The 10,114-nt window shown below is 39.3% G+C and overlaps 1 pseudogene; it reads right to left on the reverse strand.

The window, feature by feature from the left end:
• Positions 1 to 2,180: 2,180 nt before the first annotated feature.
• On the reverse strand, positions 2,181 to 4,300 carry LOC139468499 (uncharacterized; annotated as a pseudogene).
• Positions 4,301 to 10,114: the final 5,814 nt, after the last annotated feature.

The following is a 10,114-nucleotide window of genomic DNA, read 5'->3' on the forward strand; positions in this document are numbered from 1 at the left end:
CGTTAATAATATTCTTTTTACAAAAGTTGTTCCAAGCTTTCCATACATCTTTCCAGTATGGGTTTTTAACAAAAGATTGCTTGTCAACATTAGCACCCAAAGAAAGTACATCTTTAATTGGGATATTGCAAGGGTTACTATATGTTGTTTTTTTACAATATAATCTAAGTGAAGAAAGTTTTAGTGCGTCAATAAAGGCTCTAATGTTAATCATGCGTAATCCACCTTCCTCATATTTTCTTTTCAAAGTGCTCCTTTTGATTTTGTCTTTTTTATTATTCCAGATAAAATTATAAAATATTTTGTCAAGTGACAAGACAAAGTCCTCAGGAGGGTTAGGTAGTGTCGAAAATATATGAACTAATTTTGACATTGCTAAAGTTTTTATGACTGTATTTTTTCCTATTATCGTCAGATTTCTTTTTCTCCAATTTGCAAGCAATCTATTTATTTCTTCTAGCTTTCTTTTTGTATTGATTACCCAGAGTTCACTTAAGTTTGGATTAAACGTAATCCCTAATACTTCAAATTCCTTATTGTGCCATTCTATTTGTAAGTCTTGACATAAACGATCATTGCTACCCGCTTTTGAGCCTATCCATATTGCTTTTGTCTTGTCTACATTAATTTTTAAGCCAGACATTTTGTAGAATTTATTTAGTGTTTCTATAGCTGCATATAAGCTTTCATCTTTGCCATTTAGAAATAATTCAGTATCCTCAGCATATTGCCCAAGTTTGTATTCTTTGTCATTGACTGTAATCCCTTAAATTTTATTATTATTTCTAATCATACATCCTAGGATTTCAGCTACTAGGAGAAAAATATATGGCGACAAAGGGTCTCCTTGTCGACAGCCTCTTTCATTTGTAAAAAATTCTGAAATATGCCCATTTTGTATTATGCTTGATGTGGTATCGTAAGTTAGTATATTTATCCACCTTATCATTTCTGGTCCAAATCCATATTTTTTTAAAACTTTATTTATAAATTGTTTTGATACTGTATCAAATGCCTTTTCAAAATCGATCAGCAGAAGTAATCCTGGTTTATTTTGTCTTTTTGATTCAAAGATAATATCATATAACAACCTTGTGTTTTCTGAAATAGATCTTCCTGGAATAAATCCTGTTTGATTATTATGAATGAGCAATTCCAATGTTGATTTTATACGGTTTGCAATACAAGTACTTATTATTTTATAGAGTACATTCAATAAAGTTATTGGTCTCCATTTTTTTATCAATGTTCTGTCTTTGTTTGATTTTGGTATACAAGTTATAACTCCTCTTTTCATTGTCATACTCATTTTGTTATTAGCAGAAGTACTTTTTACAAATCTGTATATCCAGAATTTAAGTTCTTTCCAGAAAAACTTAAAAAATTCAAGAGGAAAGCCATCAACGCCGGAACTTTTATTGTTTTTCATGTTTTTAACTGCCAATGAAATTTCTTTAAGCTCAATTTCTCTTTCCAATAAGTTTTTCATTTGGTTGTCTAATGTTGGAGTCTCTAAATTTGTTAAATTTTCGTAGCTTCTGTCCTTGCTATCAGAAGTATATAATCTTTTATAAAAGTTTCTTAATTCATCCAATATACAATTGCCGTCTGTTATCACTGTATCATCTTCAGTCATGACTTTATTAATTAATTTACTGACATAATTTCTATTTTCTAAGTGGCAGAAATAACTTGTTGGTTTTTCTCCTTCCTCATACCATTGCATTCTATTTCTAATTTGTATTCCTCTTATTTCCTCTTCTTTTATATGTTCCATTTCTAATTTGCATTTTGATAATTCGGATAGGTGTCTTTCGTCTATTTGTTGAAAATTTCGCCTTATGTCATCTTCTAAATCACTTATCTTACTTTCTAATTCTTATATTTGATTGATTTTGGTTCTTTTAATGAATGAAGAAAATGAAATTGTTTTCCCTCTAACTTTCATTAGGAGGGTTTCAAGAAATAAACTATCATCTATTTTAAGTTTGATGTCTAACTCACTTTGTTCACTTTGTTCACTATCACTATTCTATTATCATCTGAAGTACTGGTTGACCCGAGAACTGTAGGCTGAGTGTGGGCTGTCAGAGATGAATGATGTCCATTGGGTGGCGACAATGGAGGGGGTGGTGACAAAGGAAGTTTAGGGGGGTGGCCTTCTTCAGTTTGGATCGAGGTTAGGCCTCTGTGCTCGATACGGAAGTGTTTAAAGCCTCCTTAGGGTCTTGTCTGGTTTTACTTTCCCTCCCCTGCTTTTCATGTGCACTGAACGTGACTTTCTTCACTCCACATCCACCTTCATTGTAATTGTTTGGACAATCCCTTCGGAAATGACCTGTTTTCCCACACTTGAAGCACTCCCCGTAGTTGGTGATGATGAGGGGCTTCTAAATCGTTGACTCACGATAGCCATCAGATTTTTGACATCTTCTGACATCTCCTCAACCCGAGCTTCCAGGCGGGTCAAACGTTCCACCACATTTGACCTTACAGGCTGTGATGGAGTTTGCCGCTTATCCTGTGAAGGGGTATAATTTGCCCGAGGTGTCATTTGGGCAACCATGTATTCTTCCTCAGACTCATTGGCCAAGTGCGATTGCCTCACATCACGTCGAATGACTGGTCTACCATAGACTGCCTGGGTATTCTGGAAGTACTTTTGGACTGCGTCCATAGCTGCTTCCAGTGTTCTAAGTCCCAGGTTGGAAACATAGTGGGCAGCTTCTTTGTTTGCGCATCCTTGGCAGAATCTCCGTACCACTTGTTGTTTCACAAAGTCCTCTGGTAGATCTGTAAAGGCAGCCATCGCTACTTGGAGTACACGCTCCGCCCATTCTTCCAATGACTTGTCTGAGCCCTGACGAAGATTCGGAAACTGCAGTTGGGCAGTCTCAGCTGGACACCGTTTCCCAAACCGCCTTTCGAGTTTCTTTACCATTCCTTGGAAGGAGATGAATTCATCTCTCTCTAGCAATAAGGCGAAGAAGTCGGCTGCTTTCCCTGCAAGGCAGTAACACTGCTTGTCAAGTTTCTCCTCCTCATTCCAGGCCTGAGATCGGGCGAAGCGTTGAAATTTCATATAGAAGGAGGACCATCATATGATAACATCCGTGGTAGTGGAGCTGTTGGTTTTTCAACAACTGCTTTACGTCTCCTCTGAATCAGCTGTGGACGTACCTCATCTGAGTCGCTATCCGAAGAGTTACCTAATGGCTCTCTCCAGGCGGCTGGTTGATGGTGAGGAGCCCTCCTGATTCTTTCTGTCCTATCTTTACACATCCTTTGCCTATCTCTGTGGGCATGTGCCAGATCTTCTTTATAAAATCCTGATTGATCCCATAGTGGCTGGAGTTCCCCGCACTTGGCTTGTATGCGGGCCCCAGGATGTGTAGCATCCACCCGGCATTGGTTAGGATCCCGTACAGAATAATAATCCTTAGGGTCTTGTTCTTCATACATCGGGGACCAACGAGGACGGGAACATTGACAGCTACCAAATGAATGGCCATACGTATCCACATATTCTGGGTAATCCCTTTGGGCATGATTAACCCTAGGGTCCCCCTCGGCATATGTGGACAAACCATGTTCTGTCCCATGGTTCTGCCTTATGTCCTCTCTAGGCCCAACAAGGGTGCTTGAGGTTGGAGGCCAAATGGGGACACCCCCATTCTGCTTGAGCAGAAGTGGATCCTCCTCCTCTGAGTCTAGGTATCCCCTGAAATGCATTGCCTTCTCTCCCGGACTGTCATCTTGAGCAGGCCTGGGATAACGAGACCTGGATGGAGTGGCCCGTTGGGTGTATGGGGTTTCACGTGTATCATTCCCCTGGGCCGAGTTAATTAGGATTGGTTGAGGGGCCATAGATTTAGTTTGGCCTGTCCTCCTCCGTTCCCTATGCCATGGGGTTAGAGCTTGTCTCTGGTGGACATTCCCCTCAGCACCTTGGAGGACCCGAGGGTCAATCTCCTCAGTATTGGGTTGTCCTAGAACTCTGCCGTAACACTTCCGTACCCTGTACCTCAGAATGAGGGATAGGCATGGGTGCCTTAGCAAGATGGCTGGATCCAGGATCCTTAGGGCTACTGGCTTCCAGGTTGGCAAGAACCTCAGAGAAAACCTCCATCTCCCTGCTTAGATCGTGAGAGGCCGCCTGCCACCGGTCATAGAGAGCACTCTGACTCGGTGGAATAAGTCCTCTATGCCTGGCCTGCAAGTTGATCTCCGCTTGTTCCAGTTGTTTTAGGTTTGAGTTGATAGCATCCATATCAGGGCTAGGAACTGCTTGATGGAACATTTTAGCTTGCGACAACCTATTCAAGGTACTTTCCGTAGCTGGAGTAAATTCTCCAAATGCTGATTTAGATGTTTTGGTTTTGGATGGTGCAGCTTGCCTAGAAGCAGGTTGCCCCACCATCCCTGGAGACCAAGAGCCTGCAGTTTGAGTACCAGTGGCAAAGGAGATGGTGCTTAGAGCCTGTTCAGGGTTTCTGATAGAGGGGAGATTACGAAAATACTCCTCCGTCAGTACACCTAAGGTTTCTCTGAGCTGAAGAATCTTCTGGGCCAGTTTCATCCCTATTCCCGGAATAAGCCTGAGTTCTTCCTCAGAGCACAGATTGATATAAACTGGCGGCATGATTGGATTATCTGAAATAATCCAAAAACCCGTCTTAAATAATTAATTAGAAAGTACAAGTTATAAAAACCCCATGTTTGGAACGAATACAATTGGGAAAGGAACAAAAGTGTCCGGGCCTTCCCTAAAGTATTCTTGCTCTTGTACTACAACCTAAGGTAAGACGAAGCTGACCTTTCGGTACCTACATGGTAGCTGCATAACATTAAACTAACCTAAGTAAAGACATGTCAATATTATGGATATGACAAATCAGGTACATGTCAAAGGATAGATGAATGGAAGTTGCAACCTACATGGCGGATTACACCTGGGCTATAGACAATGGCGGCAGAGAAAACCCAAGATATACCATCAACCCTACCCCCCACCAGTAGAGAACTGATACCAACCCAAACAACATTGTGCTACATGTTGCTAATAGGGTGAGGCACTGGCAGCCAACTGCGAAGCCCATCGTCTGAAGAAGGATAGAGCGCCAGTTGATCGTGAAGAATGCTCCACGTTGCCGAATATACTGACTGCTGACCAGTAGAATGATGCCGTTCGTATGAAGGACAGTGCATAAAAGTGGACGCATATTGTCAGCAACTGGACTTACAGGCTTCACAAACCAGAACCAAGTGAACGATATCGTCCCCCAGAGGACCGACTACTCAGCTGCTAAGCATTAGCTACCCTTACCTAACACTACCAGACTTACAGATGAAAACACAACACTGCAGGCAAGATAACTGAATTGTACCAGCAGTGAACAAAGCAGATGGCATACCCCAAAATAATCTGTACGGTCAGCGGGTGTCTCAAACTGAAATGAAACCCGGCCATACTAGGGTGAAATACTTGCACCATCTAACGTTTGACCTATGCTAATATAACACAATCACATTTCATGCATGGCATAAACATGACCATAAAAATGACAAATAAATAAATATTCTCAACAATTGCAAAAGCTACCACATTTACCAAATGAATATAAATAATAAACAAATGCAATAAACACACCAGGTCTAGGTGACAGTTGACCGCTGTCAGTCAGTCTTATCAAGAGTGAGTGAGCGCAGAAGTGTCAACCTAACACCTTGTAAAAATAATTGAAAAACCTAATATACATAAATATAACCCCAGGCTTAGGTGACAGTTGACCGCTGTCAGTCATGCGAATGACTGAGTGCAAAAGTGTCATCCTAAAACCTTGTATAAACAATCATGCACAGTGAAAACGTACCTGCAAACACCCCTGCATTAATGGAAAGACCTGCAGAATACTTACCCACTATTTAATGTGCATTAATGTGAATACATAATTTATATACATATAACAAAAGTATAAGTGGATAAATGATGATAACACTACACATATATAGATATGCTGACAGAATTTATATTAAAAACAAAACAGCAAAGCCATGGGAGTTGTTACAGCGTTACCATGCACCCAGTGACAGTGATTGACAGCTAGGGGAGGTCGGGTAGCCTAGTGTTCGCTCGTCATGCCGAAGACTCGGTTTCGATTAATGACATGAGCACAATGTGTGAAGCCATGATATAGCTGGAATATTGCTAAAAGCGGTGTAAAACCATACTCACACACTCACTCCGATCAATGGTAGGACTCTTGGTGCGATTTCATGAAAGCCTCTTAGTGTTGCAACCTCTTAACCGCTACGACATGGTTTACGACCCTCTTTGTGATCTCCTTACGACCGTTTCATGAAAGCATCTTAACAACGTTGTAGATGTCAATCTTAAACTAGGATGTCAAGGGCACCTGCCAATTTGATCGGCGGATCAATCTGCATAGTTATACACTGAGACAGTCCCTGATCCAGGGATTTGCGGTCTGAAAGCACAATACTATTCACTTATTTGTCATAATTATATATTTCAATAATAAACGATCAATATTTGGGAGATTATTTGAGGAACTATTCAAGTGTAATCTATTTTACTCTTCTTCTTAAAATTAAGAATGAAGCAGGATTAGAGTTACTCGCCTTTTGGCAAAGCTGACGTCAATCTTGTCCAGCGAGAACTTTCTAAATGGCATTGTGTATTCATAGCTTTCGGCCATGGGAGCCGTGCCAATTTACACTTGTCAGAGGGTTACTCAAGGTACGTGATCTACACTACCAGTTGTCGGACTCTCACTTTTGTGGAAGCCTCGGTGGCTGAGGGGGTTAGATCGCTGACTCTGAGTGCTGGCGATTAGGTGCCTCACTCTGGCAAGTGCGGGTTCGAATCCCGGACGGGACTTAACCCAAAAAAGTACGAGAATCTGTACTTTACTGAGAGAGTGTTATCCCACACATAACATTCGTTAAAAGTCATATTTGTGGTAATTCGGCTAATATATGTCACATAACGTTTTCGCGATCGAAATGCATGTAGCACGGGAAGTCCCTAGGGTGACTGGTCAAATTGTTCCATAGGTAAAAAATATCCTGCAACAGCAATCACCAGTACCAAAATGCAACACTTGTGGTTCTTATCATTTTTAATATATATATATAGCAAAAGCTGCAACTAAGGTAACACGATATTGGAATATATTATTCTTGATAAAACAATAATTTCAGATACAATTTCTTCGACCATTGCATCAAAATTCTTTGAAGTTGTATCACTGGTGGAGTACATTAATTATTTTCTGGTGTTTGAACTTTGAATTGTTTTGAAGGAAAGTTAGAGAAAGCACGGACTTGTATAACCTGGATAGGAAACGATACAGATTTCTTGAAACTATCTCTGCCGCGCATCCGCGAATTGAAATCAGAGCCCTATGTTATCGGTATCCCGCAGGCGCGATGCCAACCACATGTGGACAGCTTATGGCGCATGCGTAGTAGGGCTTAACTTGACTGGTTACCAAAACATCCGGCTTACGAGCATGTGTGGCGATCGATAGCTGTCAAAACACATATGTCCCATGTGCATCAGATTTTTATCAATTAAACACGGACAGCATTCTTAGAGACACAACAGTCCTGTTTTATTGGGACAAGCTCGTCACAAGTAGTGAAGTAGAAAAGCTCTTTGTTTTGGAAAGTAGTGTGGACTTGTTACTGAAACTGCGAGGAAGACCTGTTGTCAAGCACATTCGCAGGCAAACACAAAAAAGAAATGCCAGCACACCTAAACATGCGAAAAAAGGGAAAAAGTCGAATTCCCTTAGAAAACGCCTGAGGGAACATTAACTGTTTAATATGTTTGGATTTTGTGCCAGTTGATTTGTTCGTACATGTAATTTAAAAATTGTTCTAATATCTGTGAATATCATAACTGTACATATTTTAGTGATTAATTAGCTGTACATTTTATCTCATTATTTTGTGGGTGCTTTTTTCAAACTGCAAGAAATAATCTTGAAGAAAATACATACAAATGATCTTATTTTGACTTTTTATTTTGTTAGTCTCAAAACACAAGATTTGTTTGTTTGTTGTTTAAAGCCGTGCTCATCAATATTTTGGTTAAATGACGGTAGTAAAAAAATAATCAAGTCAGCATTAGACAATCCAGTGATAGACATCATGAGCATCAATTTTATGACATGCATTAATGAAGTGTCCCGAGTCTGACCAGCTGGTCTGCAGTCGCCACTAACAACAAGCATGGGTTGCTGAAGATCAATTCTAATTTCTAGCCTGGATCTTCACAGGCATCACTAAATAGTGAGTGAGTGAGTGAGTATGGGTTTACGCCGCTTTCAGCAATAATCCAGCAATATCACGGCAGGGGACACCAGAAATGGGCTTCACACAATGTACCCATGTCGGGAATCAAACCCGGGTCTTCGGCGTGACGAGCGAACGCTTGAACCACTAGGCTACCCGACCGCCCCTCATCACTAAATAAACACCACAAATGTCAATGTGCGGCGTAGATGACCTGAGGCCATCTGTTGCGTTTCCTATCCAGGTTATATAGGTCCGTGGAGAAAGTTACTTTGAAGCTGAACAACTTCAGTAGTCTTGTTATTATAAAACAATTTTGACTGTTCCAAAATCATGAAAGGTTCAATCTTGACATGCTTTAAGCAAAGACGTATATGTAGCGACCAGAACTGGGATAAACACCTTGGAGAATTATATCTCTGGCATGCAACTATGTGCTTGATTGACAAACATTTAATAAAATCATTTGCACTTCTTGTGTTTTGTATTTTTACTCCGTTCTGCAAAGTGCGCCAATGGCAATGCTACTAACTCGATGTCCGACATTTGCAACTAAATGTAGCAGTGTTTAAAAGTGGTATTGCGGAACTAAAGCGGAATACAATTTCTTCTTTTTATGCAGATCGCTCATGAAAAAATGCAATTCCTATTAAAATGGTCGTGTTGCTTATTATCTGTAATCACTGCCCATTGCCATGTTTAAATTCTAACCATTATTTTACTCCCAAATGTATTATTTAATTGTCTATCATATCATAACCTTTGTGAGGTGGTGACATGTTTAATAACAGAGTAAATTTTCTGTTAAATAGCTATCTTGGCCACTTCTGAACACAGTGTTTCCTACAAAATAGCAAAGGCCATATGAAAATAAAATTATTCTCTAATTTATGTATTTTAAAGATGTTATGACACTAGGAAATGTCTAGGAATAAATACTCATGACATTGTACAATAGGCCATGATGTTCACAAAATATATGTGAATATGTACATCAATATAATAATATTATTATTTTGAATATAACTAAGTGTGTCATTAAACATCAAACAATGAATACTCAACATGTCAGAGTAGAAAGGGGTACAGTTAAATTTGTACTATTCAAGGGATATTTAAGCCCCAACACCTCACAGCCCTCTGGCAACTGATGCATGTATTTTTGTTTGTATTCTCAAGTCCCTTAGTCATTTTTTGTAAATATTACTATCATTATCATGTTAGATTTTAGTGGTAACAATTATTCAAAATCACTCCATTTGATTATTGTGTACATGATGATAAATGCAACTAATTTTTATATTAATGGTGGAGGTGCATGTAACTGCTTCCAGGCATAGCAGATGCAGGATGTGAGAGAGTTTGTGCTTCATCTTAGAAGTCTAACTTAAAAAATAAAAGAAACTAATGACATATAGAAATATTGGAGTAGAAATTGTTGAAAAAGATTTCTCTTGTTGAAAAAGATTTCTTTAATGTTCCTTTGATTCACCCACCACCCTATTCTTTTTCTCATTGTTTTAAAGGGAAAAATACCATATGTAATACCCGGTATGACAAAATCTCCTTCCTGGTCAGCATTAAAATAACTGGGAAACTCATTGAACCATTCCTGGTAGCTTATTGACATATATACATTGAAGCTTTCATAACCATTTTGCCAGCAAAATGTCCTCATATTTCTGGGGAGACCATATGGAATCTAAATGATATTATTTAATATGATTGAAATATTTAGAAAGGTTTCAAAATTACCAACTTAAGACAGATAACATATATTTAATAAACCCAT

Source organism: Haliotis cracherodii, unplaced genomic scaffold, assembly GCF_022045235.1.
Source record: "Haliotis cracherodii isolate W230 unplaced genomic scaffold, xgHalCrac1.p SCAF_1, whole genome shotgun sequence".
Taxonomy (NCBI): domain Eukaryota; kingdom Metazoa; phylum Mollusca; class Gastropoda; order Lepetellida; family Haliotidae; genus Haliotis; species Haliotis cracherodii.